Below are 22,146 nucleotides of genomic sequence, written 5' to 3'. Positions count from 1 at the left end.
CTTGTGTGTGTAGTTAGATGCCTGGCAGGTGGTGGGTGTTCCACATACAATCAGGAGGGGGAAAAAAACAAACCAAAAAACCCAACATCCAGCCCTTTTCAAACTCAGCACTGAGTGCTAGGCTCGTGTGTCTCTTGCGTGCTGTTATTCTTCCATCCGAGCTGCAATTTGCTAGTTACTGCCCATAAAGAGAATGCTTCTTGTCTGTGTACAGGTTAGCAAAACACAAATAGGAAAAAATGCCAATAGGTGGCACTTAGGAATATATGGGGGTGCTTACAGGTTTGGTAGGAGTGATGGAGCCCTGTTGTCTCTGTGCACTGCAAACAGGCTCCGTTAGGAGCTCCTTACGTCCGCTCCTAGCAGCAGTGATGTAAATGTGTCTCCTCGAGGCCCTGCCTGCTGCGAGCAGACGCAGCCTCGCCTCTTGTTCCCCAATTGGTCTCATTTTGATTTTAAACAAGACAAAATCTTTGGAGATGAGATAAGCGAGGCTGGTAAAGCCAGGTCGCCGAGGAGCTGGCCTGGGTATATTGTGGGTAAATCGCTATGCTACCTGCTGTGACAGGAGTAATTTATCTCGGGCTGAAAAAAGCCGCTGCTTCCCATCCTGAGCAGTGAGGGTCATTCATCACTTTTTGTTATTTTTATAACAGAAGAGAGTGTGCTGGTTCCCTCCCCCCGGCCCCTCCAGCCAATCCCTGGGGACAAATTAGCTAGTCTGAAAATGGATGAGCTCAGGGACTCTTTTCATTTATATTTTTAATAGTGTAACAGAAACACCCTCAATTCTGCAGCAGGCCCTCCGGCACAGGTAGATGGAAGAAGGCTGAGAGAAACCTTGGCCAGGGAGAGGAGGTGGCCTTTGTCTTCTACTGCTGACTTGGCAGGTGGCAGCACTCCGAAGCCCCTGGGGGCCTCCGAATCCTCCAGCAAAAACAGCGTGAGCCTCGGGGCCCTTGCAGAGTGAATGGTCTGGGGCGAGAAAGCTTTTGGGGGGGTTCTCAAGACTGGAGAGGGAGGAATCAGATCCTGCACTGGATTCAAAACTGTCCGTGTGTCATAGAAACACACGGCCCTGTTTCATGATGGCGATGACCTCTACAAAACCACGTGTGCTGTGTGTTTGTATATACACAAACATATATATTTCATCTGTTACTTTAGTTAAAGGTATGACCATGTCCTCAGTAGACCGTGTTTATGATATATATCAGCTGAACATAATGTATATTTATAACCCTGTGCATTACTGCCCAGGTCTGCCACGGGAAAGCAACTTGTGCTCCTGCCATGAAATGAGGCTTTAGCATTTTGTTCTTCACTCATCTTCATATTTGGATGGTTTGGGCACTGAAGAGCTGTATCCAGACAGCAAAAAAGAAGATTGAATAGCAGAGACCTTCAGGTTAATACAGATGCTACATGATCCCTTTATCACCGAAGGGACATTGCTTCAATTACTCTGCCAATCACCTGTCTCTCAGCCTGCCAGTCAATTATTCCACAATCGAGGGATTCGCTTCACAGAGTAGCCAAAAGTGGCAGATATCTGTATTTTGAAGAGCCAGTTTTGCATAATTCTGTACACAAGGGAACAGAGCTGGAAGGCTGGGTCCAGAGCACCACTTGTGTGGAAAATTTCAAGTGAGCAGGTGAGGTCTCTCTGGTGTATTAAGTTACTGGGACATTGGGGAGGATTTCATTTGTAATGGTAGAAATTGCTTTTGCATCTCATGCTTCACTCTAGTGAGTTTGTTCAGAGAAAGGGCAATGAGGAGAAAAGGATGGTGATTTCTTCTGCTTTCTACTTTCCTCTGCCTTCCCCCCACCTCTGAGGAAGCTGTTGGAGCTGCAGCACGTCCTGTGATGGAGACGCAGCTGCAGCCGGGCGCTGTGCTGCTGGAAGGGAAGCTGATGCTCTCCTCAGAGAGTCCTGGTCCCTACATGGTAAAGGCTGGAGGGCGTAGGTTAGGGCAACCGACCGGCAAGGTACATTTGGATTCTCTTTTTTGATCTCCTCCTTTTGATTGTGCAACATAAAGCAAACCATCTAACCTTCCTCTGCCCTGGTGCCCTGTCCGTGCTAGTGACAATTACTTGTCGCCATTTATAATGTCTTGAGGACAAGCGAAGACTATGTACAGCCACCAAAGGTTTTTCTGAAAAACTCGAAAGGGGCTAGGTCTTCTGGGGAAGCAAGCTGGCACTGCTCCTGTAGCTGCAGGGAGCACCATTGCTTTGTACTTGCTGTTGATACAGTTCAGGGCTTCTCCCATAGCCTCAGCAATAGTCATCTGTATCCCAAAATACTCAGTGGCTTCACTGAAGATTTGTGGGTTCTCTTCATTATTAGTATCATTAATTTTTATTTACACAGAATTTATGATCCTGTCCAATGAGGTCTATCCAAAGTGGTTTCTTGAAAATGCGTTTAGTCTTGTGGGGATGGGTAGGCCGGTGGTCAGCATGCCATGCCCTGCTCCACACAGAGGGAAGAATCCTGAGGCTCACATTCTGATTTCTTTGTTTCCTGTGGGAAAGGTACTTGTGAGAACTCAAGTCAGCTAACAGAAAACACAGCATGAGCATGTGGGTAGAATTTAGGGTGCCTGAATATCACGGTGATGTGAATTTTTCTGTGTCAGTGTTCCTATCAATGTCTTCTTCCTTTAAGGGTGTTGTTAAATACCGTGCAGAATGTAGGATGCTCAGATTCAGCAGGGAAAGAACAATGCTGTGTTTGATTTTTACCCTCTTTTAAACACAAATCTTTCTCTGTAGAGCTAAGAGCAATGTTGCTCTTGCAGCAGTTCTTAAGCCGGGGGGACCTCTCCCTGCTGAGCCCAGCTGGGGCGAGAGCCTGCAGGCAGTTGGGTTGAGGGCAGGCACCTGCCTGTGCTCATGCTTCATCCTTCCTGTGCCAAAAACTTACTCTTCTACCTCCTCGCAAAGCTGAGGAATGTTAGAGGCAAGGGACAGGATATAGCTCTTACCTTTGCTTGGACCACAGCTCTGGAGGATGAGTCAAAGTCCAGTGCTGCCTGAAGTTGTGTGGAGCTGGCTCTGTTGCTAGGAACCTTACTGCCTGGTGTTTGGTGGTTTTTTGAATTCACTCTTCCATTTAGACTCTTCATTATCACTGCCACTTGCTGGGACCGACAGCTGCTAACAAACACCAAGGGATTCCAGACAGCTTTGCAGACTATCTTTGAGTGCCTCAGGCAAAGCCTGAAATACATACAACATGAAAATAACCCATTCTGCTCGCTCACTGCATCACACCCTTCTTCGTCCCAGTAGGGAGAGGTGGTCCTGTGCTGAAATGTACTGGACTCGATATGGGGGGCTTTTTTTTATTCCTGCTCGTTAGGGAATCCTATAAGTGTAAGTTCAGGAGAGTGGCCTAATGCACAAAGTGTACTTCCATTTGTTCATGTACTTACTTTTCCTCGAAGGAAGCAAAGCTCATGTCATCCCACACTATATATGTGTCCCTTGCACTAGTGAAGCATCACGTGTGATGAAGAGACTGGGTCTTAAAAGTCCAAGGGAGCACACTGTCGGGCAGCTTGTTCAGAAGAGGTAGACCCTGAATGATGGCACTTCTTTGGGACACAGCTTTTTTTTTCAGCTGTGTGCAGCACTCAGCCCAGGGTTCCCTATTTCAGGTTGGGCCTCTCAGATTCAGGGAGGTGAGCTACCTCGTCCTGGTGCACCCTCAGCCCGGGAGCAGGGATGCCCGGACTGCTGGTGCTGGGCAAGCCTGGAGCTCACTGCAGTTCTTGGTCTGTGCCGGGTCTGTGGCACTGAGATTAAGGGGTGCTGGTCAGGTTTGTCTTTGCTAATCCTGCTTTATTCAGATCGGCTGCTCTGTCTTTCATGTTAAACAAACAGACAAACAAAAAGCCTCAGGAAGAAAAATCCTGATTTGTTGATTAGCCCCAGCCCTGCTGGAATCTCATCCTCAAATCCATCTCAGTGCATCTGGTAGGCTCCCCCTGAGAACTAGATTATTTTGAGACTTGAAAGGCTGACTTAAAAAATATTTGCATTAAAGTACAGATCAGAATGACCTGCAAAAAAACAAGCACAGGTCAACTGTCTCTGAGGCATGAATTTGCTCTGAGTGCTAAGAGGTTGTAAAAGAGGTTTTCTTCCCTCCATTAATAGGCTTTATACAAAACAGTACATACGCTAGAGTATGGTTTTGCTGTGTGCTTATTAGCAGTTAAAACACTGATGTGCTCCTGACACTTGTTTGGCCAGGAATAAAAAGTAGTGTTATGACCTGAAGAAAAAAAATGGAGTTCAGGAAAAAGGGGATTTCTTCCTTGCATAATCTGGAGATTGTGGAAAGAATGGCACCATCTGGATAGTTCTTCCTTTCTCACTGGCCTTGCTCTGCAGGTGTTCCCATGGGGAAGATGGTACAACATAAAACTTGGACCTCAGCTCTTGCTTACTTTGCTATCAGCTCGTGCTGTAACTTGAACGTGTTTCAGTTTTAGCTAACTGAAGAGCTCCTAGTACCTTTTCTAAGCTCTGGGTTACAGGACTTTGCAATACTGCAAAAAGGAGTCCTCCTTTGACCTTGCATGGAGGTTCCTCCTTGTAGAGCTGGAGATTTCAGGTATGTGCTTCTGTGGCCCCAGTTCTCCGCATCTGGGGCTTCTGGAGTAAGACGAGGCAAAGGCTAGTTCTTGGTCTTCTATTGCAGCTCAGTTACCATGTGGTGTGTTTTTTGTCTTCTGTTTTCAAGCCTGGTTAAAGCTCTTCCAGACCTGGCTGTCATTTCATGATTTGTTTGCCTCTTACTCCTAGCAACTAGGTACACTGCACACGTTTTTGGTCAGTATAAACCAGAAGGTCTCCTTATTTCCTTGCCTTCTTTCTCTTCAGTGAAAGATACGTTCCTATATTAGGTCCTGTAGGAGATGATTAAGAGCTATTGCACCCGTGGGGGATTGTTCACTTGCTGCTGTTGTCCTGCCCGGTTTAAAGTGATCCTTTTCCTGGCTCTCGTCAGGCACCACCTAATGCGTGTGTATCCCTGCTAGGAGGTTTGGCCTGATGCTCAGCTTAATATATTCTGTACACAATTTTGTCCCATTATTCCTAGTTAAACTCTCTTGGATCACCCAGAACATGAGGAATGTGTGGCAGCTTCCCACAGCACAGCATAATTAGCTACTTCAGAAGCTACCTGCAAAGAGTGATGCCCTCATTATGCCGAGCAGAGGAGAATTTGGTGGGCTGAGATGTCTCCAGAAAGAAGATGCATTTCATTTCTGAGAAAGAACTAGAGGCAGCCATTGCCCTCCTGTGGTTAGCTTTATCACCGATTGCCGTGGGAGCTCAAAGGCGCATGGCAGTGCCCCTTGATGAAAGCAAACACCTTTGAATATCCATTAGTTTATGGTGATTAAAATAAAGCCCTGTGGCTCGTAGGCTGCACTGTTACCAGGAAGCAACTGCAAATGTTTGGAAATGCTTTCTTTGCTGTTCCATGGAAGTCCGGTGTTTTCGTAGGAGCCCTCCACAACACACGTGGGGCCCTGGTTTAATTGGCCTCTTGGTGCTGCAGCAGTGCAAGGAACCCATCACACCGGTCCTGGCTGGCTGGAACCCTTCTCCCCACCCTCGTTAGAAGAAACCTTTTTCATTTGTTCCTTCACCGTTTTCATGGTTTAAAACCTGAGAGCCCAAAGAAGCCAGCCTCGGATGGAGAGCTAGTCCTCAGTTTTCCCACGTAATTCCTGGAATCCTGAGCTGGCCAGGAACTTTTTAGTGCCTGCCAGTCTAATAACAATAACGCTTGATGTTTCCATAGTATTGTTCATCTAGGATCTGAGTGCTTCGCAAACAAGAAATAATTAAGCTTACTATCAACCCTCTGGGGTAGGTATTATGATACTTACTTAACAGATGTGTAAACAGAGGCATAGAGAGCTCAAGTTTTTCATGTTCAAAGCACTTTGCAAATACTACCTAATTAATCCTCGCAGTGGCCTTGAGGTATTTATTAGTCCCCTTCAAGGGCAGAGCAAAGTCACTGGCAGAGCCCTCCGAACCGCTGCACTGAGCGGGGCTGGGGGGCGCTCCCGGCGGTGTCAGGCCGCGTGGCGGGGCAGCTGGCCGGCGGCGGCCCTGGGCTCCTGGAGGGGTCTGCGGGGAGAGACTTCACAACTAGGCTGGACTTGTGTTGGGCTTGCTTAGTTCTGTTTTCTGTTGGCTGTTAATAGCGTTAGCTGGCTCCTTGAGGTTCGCACTGAGGGGAGCTTGTTGTGGTGCTGTGCACCTGGCGGCCTAGCTTCCATTGCAGCTCCTGTAAGGGACACCTCCTTTAGAGATGACACCTCCTCTAGAGACATTCCTGCGGGCCCTGGGGGATTTACTGCGCACAAGCCGATGGCAGATGCATCATTCTGCTTTGAAAGCGCTGCTTCACAAGTGCCCTCTCTAATTTTTCTGTCAGAACATAAATCAGATCGCAGCTTTGCTGGTGGCCTGCTGGACTGTGGTGCTAGCCTGAGGGGCTGATAGGAATCGCTGAGACAGCTCAGGAGATTAATTAGCTTGATGCATTGCACCTACATAGGAGATGTAAACATGAACCCTTCACAGACAGGTTCCTGACCATGGCAGCTCCTGGATGTTTATGCTAGTCTAGTATCTTAATAAATGCTTCATATTGGGTGCTGGCCATAGACGGTGCTTTCTGTTCTGTCCTGGGATCTGGGGAGAACACCCCAGCCTCTTAGATCTAAATGGGATGATAGTGATCTGAGGGACTCAGATTTTACTGCTATTCTGATGTTATTCATTGCAGCTGGGGTTATTAGCATTACTAACCCTGTGAGTATTATGGGGGAAAGAAGATCCCTGGCATTTGAAAAGTTCAGGGACAAATGGAGTATTTTTCTGCCCGTCAGTTCTTGTGAGCTTTGGAAATTATGCCACAGGCAGCTGTGAACGCTGGTTCTGCCTATTCAGTATCCAGCAATTAGTCAGCGAGCTGCTACTTACTCATCTGGGATTCAGGGCTCCCGATTGTACAGCTTGTTATGATGGCTGTTTTGGGGCAGCTTGACTCATTTGCCTGCAACTCCAGTTGATAAGAAGTTTCATAACTCCGCGTGCATTTCAGCACTGTGTTACAGTCTTTTGCAAATATTACGAGCTAGCTGGATGAAAACATACTTTGAAAATGAAGGGCTACGTACACGTACAATGAGTGGTGCATATCTGTGTGCAGGCTTACACGTGGGCTGTGGTCAGGGGATATTACAGCGTGGCTTCCTGCGCTGGCACATCAGCATCTCGCTGCTGAAGCTGCTGGAGCTGTGGAGATTTACCTTAGTGGATGGTCCAGTCCCGTGAGGTTTTTAAAGCACAGCTCCTGAAGAGCACTGAAATATTTTATTAGCCTTTAACAAGACAGAGTTACGTCAAGTTTGTTCAGCATTAATTATATTTTCTGCAGTGTTCTGCCTACACCATCAATTATTAATTAATCTCACTATTTTTAGCTGTTACCTGTCCCTAATCACCTGGCTGCTACAGCTTTCTGGGCTTACGCCAGCATGTGTTGCCAAAATGCTCCAGACCAGTTGAAGATATTAGTACGATTATAATTATCTCTTTATTGCTTGTGTAATTCTGAATCCCCTATGTGCATTCCATCAGACGCATTTCTTGGAGGAGGAAAGGTAAATATTTTCCCCCGGAGGAGAAAAGGGAGGAGAGCGACCCCTCGGTGTCACGCTGGCACGAACCCTCCTGTGTGCTGAGCCGGGTGCTGCCAGCCTGCTCGAAGGCAGCCGCCAAGTAGCTGTGTTAGCGTGGGGCTGTGCTGAATCCACCCGGCTGCAAGCAGGGTACGTGAGCGTGCCGGCACTGCCGCCTGACATCTCGACCCACGGCTGCAGCTCTGTGAGCTCCAGAGAGAAACTTTTGCCATCTTTGGCCTTTGACATTTGCCTGTGCAGCCTTTGGCTCTCTGATTAATCAATGGTGCAGCGACATGATGTTTTCTTCAGGAAATTGCTGCTTGTGAGGTTCCTCTTCTGCCTGCTACTTCTGGAAGCTGTTGTTTTGTCCCATAATGCTGACATGATCGTGTCGGAGTGAGAGAATGAGGGGGACAGAAGCAGCATGGTCTGTCTACAAGGGATTGAAGTTTATCACGTTTCCTCACTACATTCTTTTTGCCTCTCTCATCACAACTATCACACTGAGATGTTGCCATAAGCCTCTCAAAGCTGCCCAGGCAAAAAAAAAAAAAAAAAAAAGTTCCCTATTTGTGCATGTCAGATCTTCCCTCCCGACTGTGCTGCTTGCAGCTGTGGCTTCATTTGTGTGCTCAGGCATGTCCAGGACTGCAGGTTTCCAGGCACAAGATAAAACCCTGCCAGCCAGCTGACTTTTCGGCCAAGCCTGCCTTTCTTCTTCTTTCCAATGGCTGCTCCCCTACTGCTTGGCTGCTTGTCGTTTGCGTAGAAGAACAAATGTCTACACAGCTGGTTGCAGTGGTCATCGCTAGGAAAGAGACAGCTACAGAAGAGACTGGGGCTGAAGTTCTTCCCTTCTGCAGCTGAACGCAGCTGTGTGTGTCAGATGGCGGTTGTGCCCCTGCCTTGCAGCAGCTGGTGTGCTTGGGATGGCAGAGCCAGCACCTCAGCCTGGTCTAGCTTCGTGAAGGTCAGGGGCTGGTCTGCAGCACCAAATCCTTTCTTTGTTCCTGCCTGAGAAAGAAGGGATGTGGTTGGATCTGACCAACTGATCTCTGTTTTGCATCAGTGTGTGTGAAGGGGAACGGGAGGGTGTTTCTCAGGGTATAGGTGCAAGAGAAGAATGTTTTCCACGGACAGGGAGGGTGGGAGGCAGTGCTGAGGTAATTCAGAGCAGGGTTAATAGAAAAGCAGTCAAACACCCATAACTCCAGCCTGTGTTTTAATTCTGGAGTACTTATGTTCCTCAGAGCTCGGCAAATATTTGAGGAACTCTTTTCTTCTTGGATGCTCATCCTTCATTCTCCCTGCCAAGGTGTTTCTATGAGCAGCGCTGTGTATCAGTCCAAAAGCTATGACTACCTTGACGCAGGTCTTTGAGCATCCAGTCTGTACACATCCACTTTGGTAAATTAAACGTTACCGGTGGGTTTGGTGAGTAATCAGGCAGCAGAAAGGAGGAAGAGCAAAGGAGGAAAAGCAAAGCAAAGAAATTGAGCATAACGGGAAATACTTTGGAGCAGATTACAAGGGGACGGTTGGACCAGATGATCTTAGAGGTCTTTTCTAACCTTAATGATTTTATGATTCTACGACTCTGGTTCTCATGAATCATCAATGTAAAATTTCACCTAACCTCTTCCTGAGCCTTAAAAGTGTATTTTAAATGAAGCTAGACTAGTCAAACGAATGCTAGAAGTTAAACTGCTGCTGCTGGCTGTGGGCATGCTCTTTGCAGTGCTGATGATGACCATTTCGGCATTTTAAGTAAGGCTTAAAATGGCTCAATTTATCTTGCATATAGGTAAAGCGCTTGTATGGACAGTTATTCTGGCTCACCTCATGGGTGGTAACTAGTTAAACTGCGATAATTTATTTCTTAATGAACCCTAATAAATTAGAGTGCAAGCGTGAGTTTGTCGTGCATTAACTATCTCGCTGGAAATGAGGCGTGCTGAGGAGGTTTTGATGTGTCTGGATTATGCCAACTGTGGCTGCGCTGTGGGTGACTGCAGGCACGACAGCTACGGGTAAGCAAAACATTTTATAAGTAACTCCTTCACAAATTAAAATCCAGCGAGAGCAAATGGAAGATGTCAAACAGGTAGAGGGCAAACCTGGGAACATCCAGTCTTAGCATTTAGCTGCGGTGCTTGTGGCTCATCGTGTCTGTTGCCAGGATGCTCCAGGAGGGTTTGCTGTGGGTCACCCTGGCAGTTCAGCCTACCCCGTCCTTGCTGCTCACCATCAGGTGCTGGCAGGAGAGCTGGGGACAGAGAGGCAAAATAAACAACGCGCATAAAAAATGCAAAATGTGGGGAGTTAGATCTCAGCTGGCACAAACTGACATAGCGTTTTTGACATCAGTAGAATTATACCTTCCACTGGATAAAATCTGGCCTGCTATTTTTGCAGTGTTTTTGATTGCTAATTTAACTTCAGAGTTTAAGTGGTGCTGATGTGTTCATTTCATTATGGGAGCTGGATTCTAGGCTGTGAATAGAGCTCAGCAGAAACTTTTCTACAAAGTGATGCCGTTCTGTTTTCCCTCAGAATCTGCCAATTTGTCAAATTTGTTTGCAGAAACAGTTTGATTTTGATTCTGGAGGAATCAAGGCAGCCACTGAATGCAGCCTGCTTGGCAGTTTTAGCCTACCTAGATCTGCTGTAGAGCTGGGGCGCTTGCCCAGCAGCTCAACTTGCTAAAAGCCTGGAAGCGCAGGAGTTCTGGCTCCCTGCTCCCGTGTCCCATATGGTGCTCCTCGGGACGGGAGCGCCTGCTCCATTTCACGCAGAAGCGAAAACATTTTCTCTGCGGAATGCGATAGTCATTCTCCATCCAGCTCTGATGTGAATTCCTTTGTGCTGTATAGGGTTCTGACTTTCGATTATTGTACAGCTCCAGCACCGCAGTGCTCAGCACAGCTCAAGTATTTGTGTGCTACAGGAAGAGATGTGTTAGGTGGGGATGTTGAATGAAGTGGCCAGATCTGAGAAGCCTGTGAGAATCCTAGGATCTAGGATGTTCAGTGCTGGTTTGAATTCTGCCAAGCTTACATCTCCTTGTGCCACATATCAAAATATTTCTTCCAAAATCCCCTTCTTTTTTTATGATCTTGTGATTTTGAAATGCCTGGAGCTGGGGACTTTCCAAAGAGGAGCCATTCCCACCCAGCTTCAATGCTTGTCATATTTACAGTGGAACATTAAGATCCCTTAAGTCCTAGCAGCCGCACTGCTATCTTTGTATTTTCTCTCGTCAGGAGTTAAAGTGGGAGGCCAAGAAGCACTCTAGTAAATGTGAAATGGTACAGGAGGCTTGGAGAATAAAGGAGAATAAGAACAGCATTTTCCCATGCTCCAGGGTTTAAATTGGCAAAGCCTGGTCACTCCCCACCTGCTTCCTCATACTAATCATTGTGCTCTCATTTCAGAGAGATCCGAGGGAAACGAGTTAAAAGCAACTAGAGCGAAATGCCTTTTATGGAAGCGCTAGCAGGCAGTATGGATCTGTTATCCTCTAAAGACGTCCACACAAACTAATATAATTTGAACAGATACATTCTGTGCCTCTGATGCCTTCACTGGGCTTAACTGCTGAGTTTGATGGTAAATCCATGTGACAATGCATATGTTAAAAACTATTAAGAAGTTAGTAAAGATTTACTGCCAGCCAGCACATGAAATGAAGAAAGAAGAGCTCGGAAGTAATTGTACCGTGTGGCCTTGTGAAGTGACCGTGATTTGTAGAAACGTTCATGACTTGGGCTGGAAAATGGCAGAGTTGGACCCCGGGGGTTTCCTCTTCCTTGTGGCCAAAGTGGTTGTTTAATACTAAGTGAGCGTGAGAGTATTAAGAGGATGAGACAACCTTAACTCCTCGAGAACAGAATAGAAAGACTCCGAGATGCAGATTTTCAAGCGTGCTTCTGAACAACATTTTCATTTTTTACTCAAGCTTGCTTCTAGTCTGACCCTGACAGTTGTAAATCTTGGAGCTGATTCAGAAGAGACAAGAACATTGAGGATAATTGCCCTGTAATTCAGAGCGCCTTGGTGAGGATGGAGAGGTATCAACACATGTGAGAGAGGAACGACTCCCTTTATTACACTGAGCAGCAGAAGCTCTATTTGTTATTAAGCTGAGTGACAGCCCTGTTTGAATTTCCTCATACCTCTGCCAGAGCTTATATATCTGAAGAAAATATGTGATCCTGCAATTAACAATCATATTCTGTAAGTAATAAAGTGAGAAAATTCACATGGTTCAGTTTGAGCACTGGGAGTTTTTAACTTAAGTGCTCATTTTTCTTGAACCTTTTAGTTCTTATAGTTTGGGGTGAAAATGTTCTTTTTTCTTTTGCTAAAGCTTAACCTAGCTCACATCCACAGATCATAACAATCCCCACAACTTTTGACAGCAGTGGGGAACGTGGGATAAGCCACCCTGTTGTCAATAAACTGATTCTCCCCTTGTTATATAACAATGCAAATGTAGTAATTTCCTCTCTGCTCCAGTTGTTACTCAGTCTCCAATTAATTCAGAAATGGGCCAGTAGTAAATATGCAACTGCTAGCACAGTTTAATGTGAAGTCTGGTTTATTGTCACATTGCTATTAACGTCTTCTGATTAGGCACTGACTTCTCCCTCAGCTGTTTAAATGTCACTGCTGGAATCAGAGGGGTGAAAGGAATCTAATCTGTTCTCCCCAACCCTCAAGCTCCGTATCACAGGAACTTTGAAATGTGCATTTTTTCCTATTGTTCTCCAGTCTATTGTGGAAGTGCTGCAGTGACTAATTCTTGCATAAATCATTGCCATGACAACACCTGTAATATCTACTGTCAAAGAGTGCCAAGGCGCTGAGGTTCCTTCGGCGCAGCCAGAAGGCTGAGGAGGGATGACAGTGGAGGACGTAGCTGCAGCAGCCTGTCCTCGCAAGGGCAGGGATGGAGTTTTGGAAGTCTCCCCCCTGCCCTCCTTTCTCCCTCTCCCCTTGAAGCTGACCAAACCAGCTCTCGTGGACGAACCAGGAGGGCTGCTCTGCGTGCTGGTGGACACCCTGTGCTGGCCTCGGAAGGCCTGGCTCTGCCACTGGCTTCTTTAATAGCCCTTGGTGTTTTCCTCCACCTCTGGGGGGGGAGCAGGCTGAGCTTTGTGGCACCATGCATCAGCTCTGTGCCCAGCACAGGGGGGTCCTGACCTCGCCTGGGCTCGTTAGATCCTCTGTAATGTAGATAAGTGTGACAGCCCCGTGTGGTCAATTTACAGCAGCTGAGGATGGGGCTCTTCTCTTTTTTGCTGGACAGCATTAATGATAAAGTATCGATTCTCATCTACTTGGAGGCAGACAAAGTTGGGCATTGTGTTTAATTAAGGACCTTACAACTGGGGCTTGTAAGGTGATCAATATTTATTAGGATGGGGTAATCTTGTTTTGACTTTTAAACCTGGTGGATTTGATACACATCATCAGCAGGGCCATAAATGTGTGGCAGTGAGATGTACTTTTCACAGGGTAGCATCTTTTATGATAACCTGAAGCCTAGCTCTAGTTTAATGGCAAAATACATCAACCCATTTTTCTCCTGTTCCTGCTAGCTTTTCTTTATTCATTCTAGAAAGGAGCCCTGTGAAGGAGAAATTTAGCAGAGAGGTTACTGATCGCTATCTGCAGTCTTGTTGCAAAGGAAAATTTACTGTCGGGGGGTAACGTAGGAACAACTCGCATTTAATGAATTTTGTCAGAAGTACTTTATAGGTAGGGTTGGATGACAAATGAGGAGTGGCCTTTAATGCCAATGTCGAATCCATCTGTCTAGGTCTGTCCACCATTTTTCTTCCACCTTATTCATCCCTATTGTAGGTGAAGTCTCCTGTGGTATGTGAAGATCTCAGTTACACCTCACATTAAAGGCAAGGGAAGAAGGAACGGGTACCATGTACAGAATAACCGGTCCCTGTAGTGACAGCACATTAGGTTTTCTTTGGAAGCTTCCTCCTGTAGAGAGACCTTCTTTTTATCCAGAGTCCCGGCTCCTGACCTGATTTTGTACTCGGCAGTATCTCCTGTGGTCACTGACATCTGAGCACGTGAAAGCGTTGCTATTCTAGTTCCTCTGACTGGGTAGAAAGAGCAGTGTGTGGAGTAGTGGAGGATGTAGCTTCAGAATTGGAACTCGAGTTAATGGAAATCGGCAGAGAGCTCACAGGTCACTTTGGATCCTTCCTTGTCTAACCCATTCTTAAAAACCTGTTGTGGAAAATTCAGGACCTCCTTATGCGAAGGTGAAGGAAACAAAAGCTAACTAAAATACGGGCGCGCTTGAAGAAAAAAGGATTCATATTGCCCAAGTGAGAAGCATGGAGACTTTGTTACCTGCGTGGTTCTGAAAGCCCAGGTTGTGCCTCGGTGATTTGTTTCAGTGCCGAAATATCCGGAGAACTGCAATTTTACCCCCGGTCTCACTGCAAGTCTCCCGGCTGGAGCTCGTGGTACTGCACACCCTCACCTGGGCAGCGCTCAGGAGATGTGCTGAAATGTAAATTGAGCTTTCTCTTCAGATTCAACATCTGTATTCTGGATTTCTGTTTCAGTTCATCCACTAAGAAGGACTGAGGGGAAAGGATAGGTTTTTGTATGATGCATCGGCTGAACCACTGTCAGTAATCCTCAGGGAAGGAGAACAAGCGCAAACCTTACACGCTCAGCTGAAACCAGCCCTCCGATGCCTAACAAGCAATGACTAAAAACGTTTCCTTCCTCCTCTCTATAGCTCCAAGAGAATTAATCCCAGATGAAAACCTTTGTTTTGCCTAGCAAGAGCCGGCAGGCTGAACTCTCGCTTGGAACATGTGTTTGTGCAGCGTCACAGCAGACCTGGGCAATTGGTGTAACAAAGAGTTTACTCACAGAGAGATGCAGGTTCTGAGTAGGAGGAGGCAAAGCTGTTTGTGAATTTGGGTCAGATTCAGCAAACTATTTCTGCCAAAAAAAAGAAAAAAACAACACCAAAACAAATCCTCTGCCTCTATTGCTTTTCCAGGTAATCAAAATATTTCATTTTATACCTCCCAAGCAGCAGCAAAGTAAAACATAATTCAGAATTAACATTTTCTTTTCGCTTTGGAGTATCCTCCGCTGAAAAACACAGATGAGCAGTGCCATTTGCCCATGCAAAACATCATATTTAACAAACCCCCTTGTTTTTCACAGGAGAATACCTGCGTGATTCTGGCACAGGTGGGCACTTGTTGGGGTCCCTCCCTCCTCAGAGTGGGCTGCCTGCTGCAAGGCTGGCTTACATCCATCATCCACTTGTTAAAAGGAAAAAAAAAGCCAGCAGATGGTGCTCGAGAACACACGCCCTGGCTTCTGGCAGAGCAGGCCCAGCAAAACTCAGGTGTGTGCACCTCGGGGGGGCTGTGGGCTGTAGCTGGGGCAAGGATGTGGGGAGTGGGCATGGGAGGTGGTGGGGCAGCTGCAGGCATGCTCCCCCGGTGCTGGCTGCAGGCACGGTGCTGCCTGCTCTGCCTTCCCCTGCGGCTCCTCTCGTCCCAGCTCTGCTTTCAGCTCCCCCAGCGCAGCGCTGTCAGCCCGTGCTGCATGCTCGCCGCTTCGGGGGGCTAGCAGAGACGCGCGAGGTTGAACCGAGGTGATGCCAGGCTGGCTTTAACACTTCTTGTTAGATTTTCAGTAAAGACTGCTGATTTTTGTGGGTTGTGAATAACTGAGATGAGCGGTGGAGGAGGGAGATGGCTGTAAGCCCTCGTTTTCATCTGCTGGGACTGAGAAGATTGCTTTTGTAGCAAAAGCAGAGGTGCCCGTAGGCTTTCGTCAGTCCCTAACCTGGGGGTTAAGGGTGAAAACTTCTCTTAACTGCTCTGCAGATCATGGGGATGTGCAGTGGCCGTGCCCCGTGCTGCTGCTGTTTCACAAGAGTCGTTCCAGACTCTCAGCAGCGGATCGGGGAGCAGAGCCTCCCCTTGTCCCCGTGCCACGGCTCGGTAAAGGCAGCCTGGCACCTGGTGACATTTTCCCTGCCTTGACAGCTCATCTCTCTAAGAGCTCTGTTGCCAGACTGACAAGTCTCTTTCTTTCTCTCATTTCCAGCACACGAAGGGAGACGTAAGCCTCCTTCATCCTCTTCCTTAATGTGTGAATTAAGCACAGTGGGAAAGGAAAGCCGTACAAACATCTGTCCTGTTCCTCTGCCTTTGCCGCGGAGATGCTCAGGCTGTGAGACGGCATATTGATGCTGTAGCATTTTGGGTGTGTGGGACACATGGGGCTGAAATCACTGTGCCTGCAAATAAAGCCTCTCATGTCATGTTGCAGGATGAAGCGACTACTCACGCGCTTTCTTTTCTTCCCATGTTCACCAGCTTTCCAGGCTGTCAACACTCACAGTTTCTGAAGGCTCCGTTTGAGAGGGTGAAGAAAATAAACCCCTGCTGCTACAGCAGGCTGCCTGGCACCCTCACTGCTGCTGCTGGGAGGTGGCGGTGCCGCCGGGGGACGCCTGGCGTGTGCCGTCAGTTCACCCTGCCACCAGGGAGGTACAGGGTGAGCGTGTGTCTGTGCCTCTGAGCCTCTCGTTCAGCCTGTGCAGGTATAAATGCATGTGTAGGGGCTGTGAGTTGGAGTATAAAGCTGTGCTTGGAGGGTGTGCAAGGGCTTTTTGAGGCTTTGCACGTGGTTGTGGATGTCTGTGTGCAGAGGAAATTGGGGTGGTAGGAATCAAGACTACCTACCTTATAGGCAACGCTGCAGAAGAAAAGGGAGCTCATCCCTTTGGAAACATTTTGCAGCAGAAGATGACTTGAGAGAGGGCTCTCAGAAAGCTATTTCTGGTATTTTGTGCTTTGATTTGCTGCCTTTGTAGAGATCAAGTCATTTAGGTGTGATAGTCTACCAGGCGGCAACTGCTTTGCTGAGTCCTTCCGGCCATTTTGGTTCACATCTCGCTAAACTCTGTTCTCTGAGAGGAAAAATTAACTTGGCTAGACCAAGGTACAGTGTATTGGCTAGTCCATCACCCAGGAGGGTTTGTACTTTCCATGGGCAGTGCTCAGAGATGGACATAGTGTGCGTGTGGATTTGGCGAGGCTGTTAAAATTCATCCAGCGGGTTTCGTGCAGTCAGTGCCTTTAGCAATGAGCCAAAGAGGCACAGATTTGGAAATACCTGCTCCTACCAATTTTGTGTCCTCTAGGCAGTGTGATTACCCACAGCACATTTCCCACGAGTGCACTGAAATACACTTAAAGTTGCCTTTTTACGTGCCGGATGGCTTATCTCTAGCTGTTGTACCAGAGTTCATTCTTGAAGCTGCTTGCACCTCTGCCCACCTCGTGTGCTCTCTCCTTGTCCTGTGTATTTATGGGATTTGTCCCCGTCCATCTCTCGTGAAGCAAAGAGTGTGGTGTGGTCTCCTTCCTCTTACTAGAGCACAGCTTGCTCCCAGTACTAGAGCCTCTGAGGAGAGAGAAAATTACCAAATAATTTTAAGGAGGCTGAGATGGATGGGGAGAGAAGAAATGTCTCATTTAAAGAGACGTGTGTCAGTGTGCTTCATTTGGGGATTTTTCACATAAGGAAAAAAGATCAAAAATGAATTTTTATCAGTATGTATCAACTGTAGAGAAAAACACTTTCTCCACTGAAACAGATCAGTGCAGTGGAGAGCCAACGTTTCTCAGCTCAGGAGAGAGCGAGGCTGAACCCGGCTGGGATGCGTGGGCTGCTCCGTGCGAGCTCTGCTCCGAAGGAGAGCAGGTTGTTGACAAGGGTAAGAGCACTAAGTGGCTTCCCATATCGTGCATTCTCCTCTCCCACTCCCCAAACAACAGTTTGCTTTGGCCATTTCACCAGATTTTGGAACCGATCACGTCATTAAATCTCGTTGCCTCCGGTACAGCAGAGCAGTGCCCACCACATGGAGAAGGGATCAGCCATGTAGCTCGCAGCTCTGCTGGTATGCTCTGCTGCAGCAAAGCCTCTCGTCATTACTTTTATAGGAGGCTTTCAGTGGCCTCATTTGCTATTCATATACATCTGTTCCAGCAGTCTGTCATTAATCTCCTGGTAGGTTTAAGGTTTCCCTCTTATATTTGCTGCCTGGCTAGTCATCAGAGACAAGTAAATGAATACTGATACAAAACAAATAGTGGGTTCTAGGGCTACCTGATAATTGTTTTCTTGCTAAAATATACGTGATGCATTTTTCTCTCAGTTCAAGGAAATAATAGGCTGGCCATGGGGGCAGGTCCCCCAGCTGCATCAGAGCGCAAAGCCTGGAGGCGAGCACATCCCGTCCAGTTTGATCGTAAAGGCAGGAAAACTTGCTCCCCGTTTTAAACCTGGGGGGTTGCTGGCCCCCTGCCCGACCTCCTGGCAGTGGCAGCTGAGTCGGAAGCAGAGCTAATGGAGGGTTGAAGCAAGTTACCTGGCACCAGCAGCAGGCAGGGCTCTGCCAGGCTGAGCCGCCACGGGACTCGCGTTGCCAGCAAGGAAAACTGCTGTTCCATTAATGAGTGCTTGTCCCGAGCGTCTTCAGTGCCAGCTTAGCAAAGTTACAGTCCTCCACAGTCCTCTTACGCGTCAAGAAGGCTGCAGTGGGCGATGCTTCTAGAAAACAGACCGGCTCAGGGTTGCCGTGTTAGCCCCAGGTCTTCCAGTTATTGTTTCATCTTGAAGCACGCTACTCATCTTCTAGAAATGCGGTGGCTATTAGCCAGGGCTGCAAGCAAAGCTGTAAATGTTCTGCTGGGACTGCAGCATATGGTTAGAAAGGGGCATTTTTAAGGCTCTTCCTGAAGTAAGATGGAAATTAAAAAGATATTTTTGTCACAGAGCCAGACCCTGAGTAAGCGTAATTTGGCTCTGATGACTTCAGAGGAATTGTGCCAGTTTATACAGCTGAAGATCCATCTATGATATTAGAAAAAAAAACAAACCTCATTTATTCTGTGTCCTTGTTATCATCACAAATCCAACTATTAACAAAACAAAAACAAAACAGACCGGTCCTGCAATTATGAACCCAGCATCCATCAAGACATTTAAAATGGACAAAAGCGATCCTTTTTGCCTCCCCCCAGCCTTGAGGGTTCTGTTTCCATATTTCCTTTGTAAATGCAGGGGTGAGAGAGCCTTTCTACTGCAGGAGTCCAAAAGGAGGTGGAGAGGAAAGGCTCTCTGAAAAAGCATCATGTCACGGGATTCATAACACTGTTTTAATAGGGAAAGCAGAATCAGAATTTTTCTAGAAGCTTCTTGGTTCTCCCCAGTCTGCCACATCCTAATCACAAACCTGCATTCCCGTAGCTTTGTTGTCGTGGGGTCGCTTACAGCGCACGGTGTTATGTTCACAAGGTCATTCACAAGAATTTCTGACTTGCAGTGTTAAGAGGAGCCCTGGCTACGCATCATGTGGAGCCGCTTATTGGAAATGACAGTCGGCTTGCTGTTGTGACCAGGCATGCAGGAACGACGCGAGGGTTGGTCAGAGGCGTGCTGCTTTGTTCTGCCAGGGTGCTCGGTGAGGATGTGATGTTGTGCTGTGGCAGAGTCATTTAGAAACTGTGTGCTTAATCAAAACGGGATGTGGAGCTTTTGGTGCTGGTATTTCCAGCGGAACGCTCCGGTGAGAAGCACATGGGGCTTTGACTCGCTTGTTCAGAGTCACACGTGGAGCTTTTTGTGCTGGAGAGGTGCTCTAAAGTGGAGGTCGTGCATGAAAAGCGCAGGCGTGCTTTGGTGAAGAAAGCAGATAAAGGTTTGGGGTTCTGGCTCTCTAAACTTTCAGAATGATTTGTTTGGTGGGATTGTATTTTCACAGGTTGCTTCTTGCTCTAAGGTTTTTATTCCTGCAGGACCTTCCATGGCTGGTAGTTGCCCCTGGGCTCCAACCCAGGGCCATCTGCGAGGTAGAAGAAATTTGTTCTCCCCACTTTCACCAGGGGTTTCTGGCTTGGAATTAATTGTTATTTGCTAAGTGCTTTTAATATTTTCAGGTGAAACCTGCCAAAATATTATTCTCTGTTTTTCCCCTAATTCAACACAAGAGTGAGTGAGTCAAAGGCTTGTTAGACTTTAAGTGAGGATACAGGACTCAGCTGAGCAGGTATTTAGCCAAACACTGATAGAAAAAGCCATACACCCACACAGAAAACTTGCTTTTGCCCCCTGTCTGCTCAGTTAGTTAATTTACAGCTTACCCCTAAATGGTGAATTTTAATACCATTTTCTTTGAAAAGTGTTACATTTAAATTCACCGTCCCCAGTGTAAAAGTGTCTGCAGGCATAGAAATCATTATTACTGGGCTGACTGCTAAAGACTGATACATTTAAAGAGAAAATATATATTCTCTCCAAAGTAGAAACTCAGATTGTAAATTCAATTTGTCAATAAATATGGAAATGGTTTCCATTTTCCTTTCCTCCTAGCCTGCGCTGCTAAGACTGGTTGTTCTAGCACCATGTCACTTGTACGGCAAGAGAAATGACTGGCTCCTGTGTCTGATGGGCTCCTGGTGTCAAGAAAGATCTATTGTCACAGCCTGAGGTCGGTGAGTTAATTGTATATTCATCAGTGATAGCAACAATACACATTCTTTAGGAACAGTCTGGAAGAAGGCAATTAGATTTAAGGAATTCCAAAAGGCATTATGAAAACTTATCTTCCTAGAAATGTGCAATGGAGTAAGCAACACATAAACATATTGGGCTTTAGCGCACACAAGTGCTTATACCAAAGGTGAGCCTCAGGTGAAATTCCATACTCTGTTGTCCAGGGAGAAAGTGTCCGTTTTACCCAAATGCACTCTGCCCACCACTCCTGTGCTTCTGTCCCAAGGTAAAGTGAGTATATGCGAATGGTGTTACTCTCTGGATTGCAAAGGTGTGATCTGAACTGGATGTAATGCAGAAAGTATTGTCCTGCTTTTGGGTTCTCCTGTCTGCATATGGACGCACAAAGCGTTCATCTACCCCCTGGAGAGACGGCTCCTTGCTTAGTCTGAACCAGCACAGTGACACTGGTCTCCTTGGATCTATTTTGCCTTCTTTCCTCTTATTGTTTGGAACGTAAATATCTCTTGGATTAAAGGTTTGGTTGTCAATGTTGGCAAGCCATTCTGTCCAGACACTACCTGCTGGTGTTGGAAGTTGGATTTAAAAGGGAAAGCAACTGAGAAATACAGGAGGAAGGCACACTCCCAAGATATAAAGCTTATGAGTAATAAGATATGTCTTAGACCCTCAGGTCCTCCCAGGGGGACCAAACAAACTCAAAACTATCAAAAATGTAATGAAAGCGCATCACTTTGATAAATGGAAAAAATCTCCCCAGCATCAGAATAGAAATATCATTTCATTTTATTGCCCTGCGATCATTAGCCTGGAGAGCAGAGATCTGAGCTTGGGATGCCATTTGCCCTCTCTGGGAACTCACTGCTATCCCATCAATCCTGACAGAGGTGGTTTAATTTTTTACTTGTAGTGGAGTTGAGGCAATTTTTATTTCTTGGTTCATTAAAACACCCCTGTTTCTACCTGGCATAGCTGTCCTCCCTTTTAATACAAGCCTGTGTTTATTAAGGTAAGTGGTGGGTCTGTTCCAGGGGATTCCATCATGTTTGCACAGTCTTTTTGTAAGTGGCAGGGCTTTGGGGGCTCTCCCCTCCCCAGCCACCTCGTACCTCCCCTGGGGGCTCCGGCTCGGCTGCCTCGCGTGTGGAGTGGTGAGGCCAGAGCCTGCGGCAGGGAGGGTGCTGGTGGTGGCTGCGTGACGTGGGCATGGTGCTGCAGGGGCACAGGGGATGGTGAGGGCTTGTTTCTGCTGAGCTTCCCATCTGTCGGGGCCAGCTGGCAGCTGACATGGTGACAGACACTCTTCTTTTGTGGTTGCCACGCTCCTTTGCAGTGTGTGAGAGGTCGAGGAGCGGTGCAGAGACACTTCAGCATCGTTACCAGCTTTGGCTTTGTGGCTCTCAGGTTCATCCCTCTCCAGATAGCTCTGTTTCCCACAGCTGTTCATCACTTTTGCAGTCTTTATCAAACCACTTTTACAGCTGACCCCAGCTGCTTGCTTTTGAGTCCCGTCCCCACCCCAAAAACCTCCCGTGCTCTGAGATGTGCTGCTCAGTGTGCCGGTGCCTCCTGCCAGCACCTCCTGTCTCTGCCTCGCAGATCCAGCTCTTCCCTCCCTCCCGCTTTTCTGCAATTTGTTATTTTCTCTTGAGTTGAGGAACGTAGTCTTATTTAGGGCCAGAGCCAAACCAACTTCAAGTCTCTGAAAGTCACTTCCTGACGTCAGAGAGGCCAAGTCAAATCAGCTGTGATGTCTCAGGTTAGTGGTGAACCTCTCTGGCCCTTGCAGCGCATAGTTTGGCGAATACTATGAAAG

At 47.2% G+C, this 22,146-nt stretch overlaps 1 long non-coding RNA gene across 7 annotated transcripts in view; it reads left to right on the top strand.

Moving 5' to 3' along the window:
- Window positions 1–11,581: 11,581 nt before the first annotated feature.
- The window catches only part of LOC106037951 (uncharacterized), a 73,329-nt gene continuing 62,764 nt past the window's right edge, over window positions 11,582–22,146 (top strand). For 4 of the 7 annotated variants that reach the window (XR_010826483.1, XR_010826482.1, XR_010826484.1 and 1 more), the window contains exons 1-5: window positions 13,416–14,781; window positions 14,952–15,138; window positions 16,121–17,526; window positions 19,141–19,278; window positions 20,187–20,308. This is a non-coding gene — a long non-coding RNA (uncharacterized lncRNA). Of the gene's footprint in view, window positions 11,970–13,415; window positions 14,782–14,951; window positions 15,139–16,120; window positions 17,527–19,140; window positions 19,279–20,186; window positions 20,309–22,146 lie in introns of those variants that run through there. The other 3 variants (XR_010826481.1, XR_010826480.1, XR_010826479.1) reach the window with 3 other exon arrangements.

The sequence above is a fragment of the Anser cygnoides genome, chromosome 24 (assembly GCF_040182565.1).
Source record: "Anser cygnoides isolate HZ-2024a breed goose chromosome 24, Taihu_goose_T2T_genome, whole genome shotgun sequence".
NCBI classification, from domain to species: domain Eukaryota; kingdom Metazoa; phylum Chordata; class Aves; order Anseriformes; family Anatidae; genus Anser; species Anser cygnoides.
The sequence above is the reverse complement of the archived record's forward strand: the minus strand, read 5'-3'. Positions and strand labels throughout refer to the sequence as shown.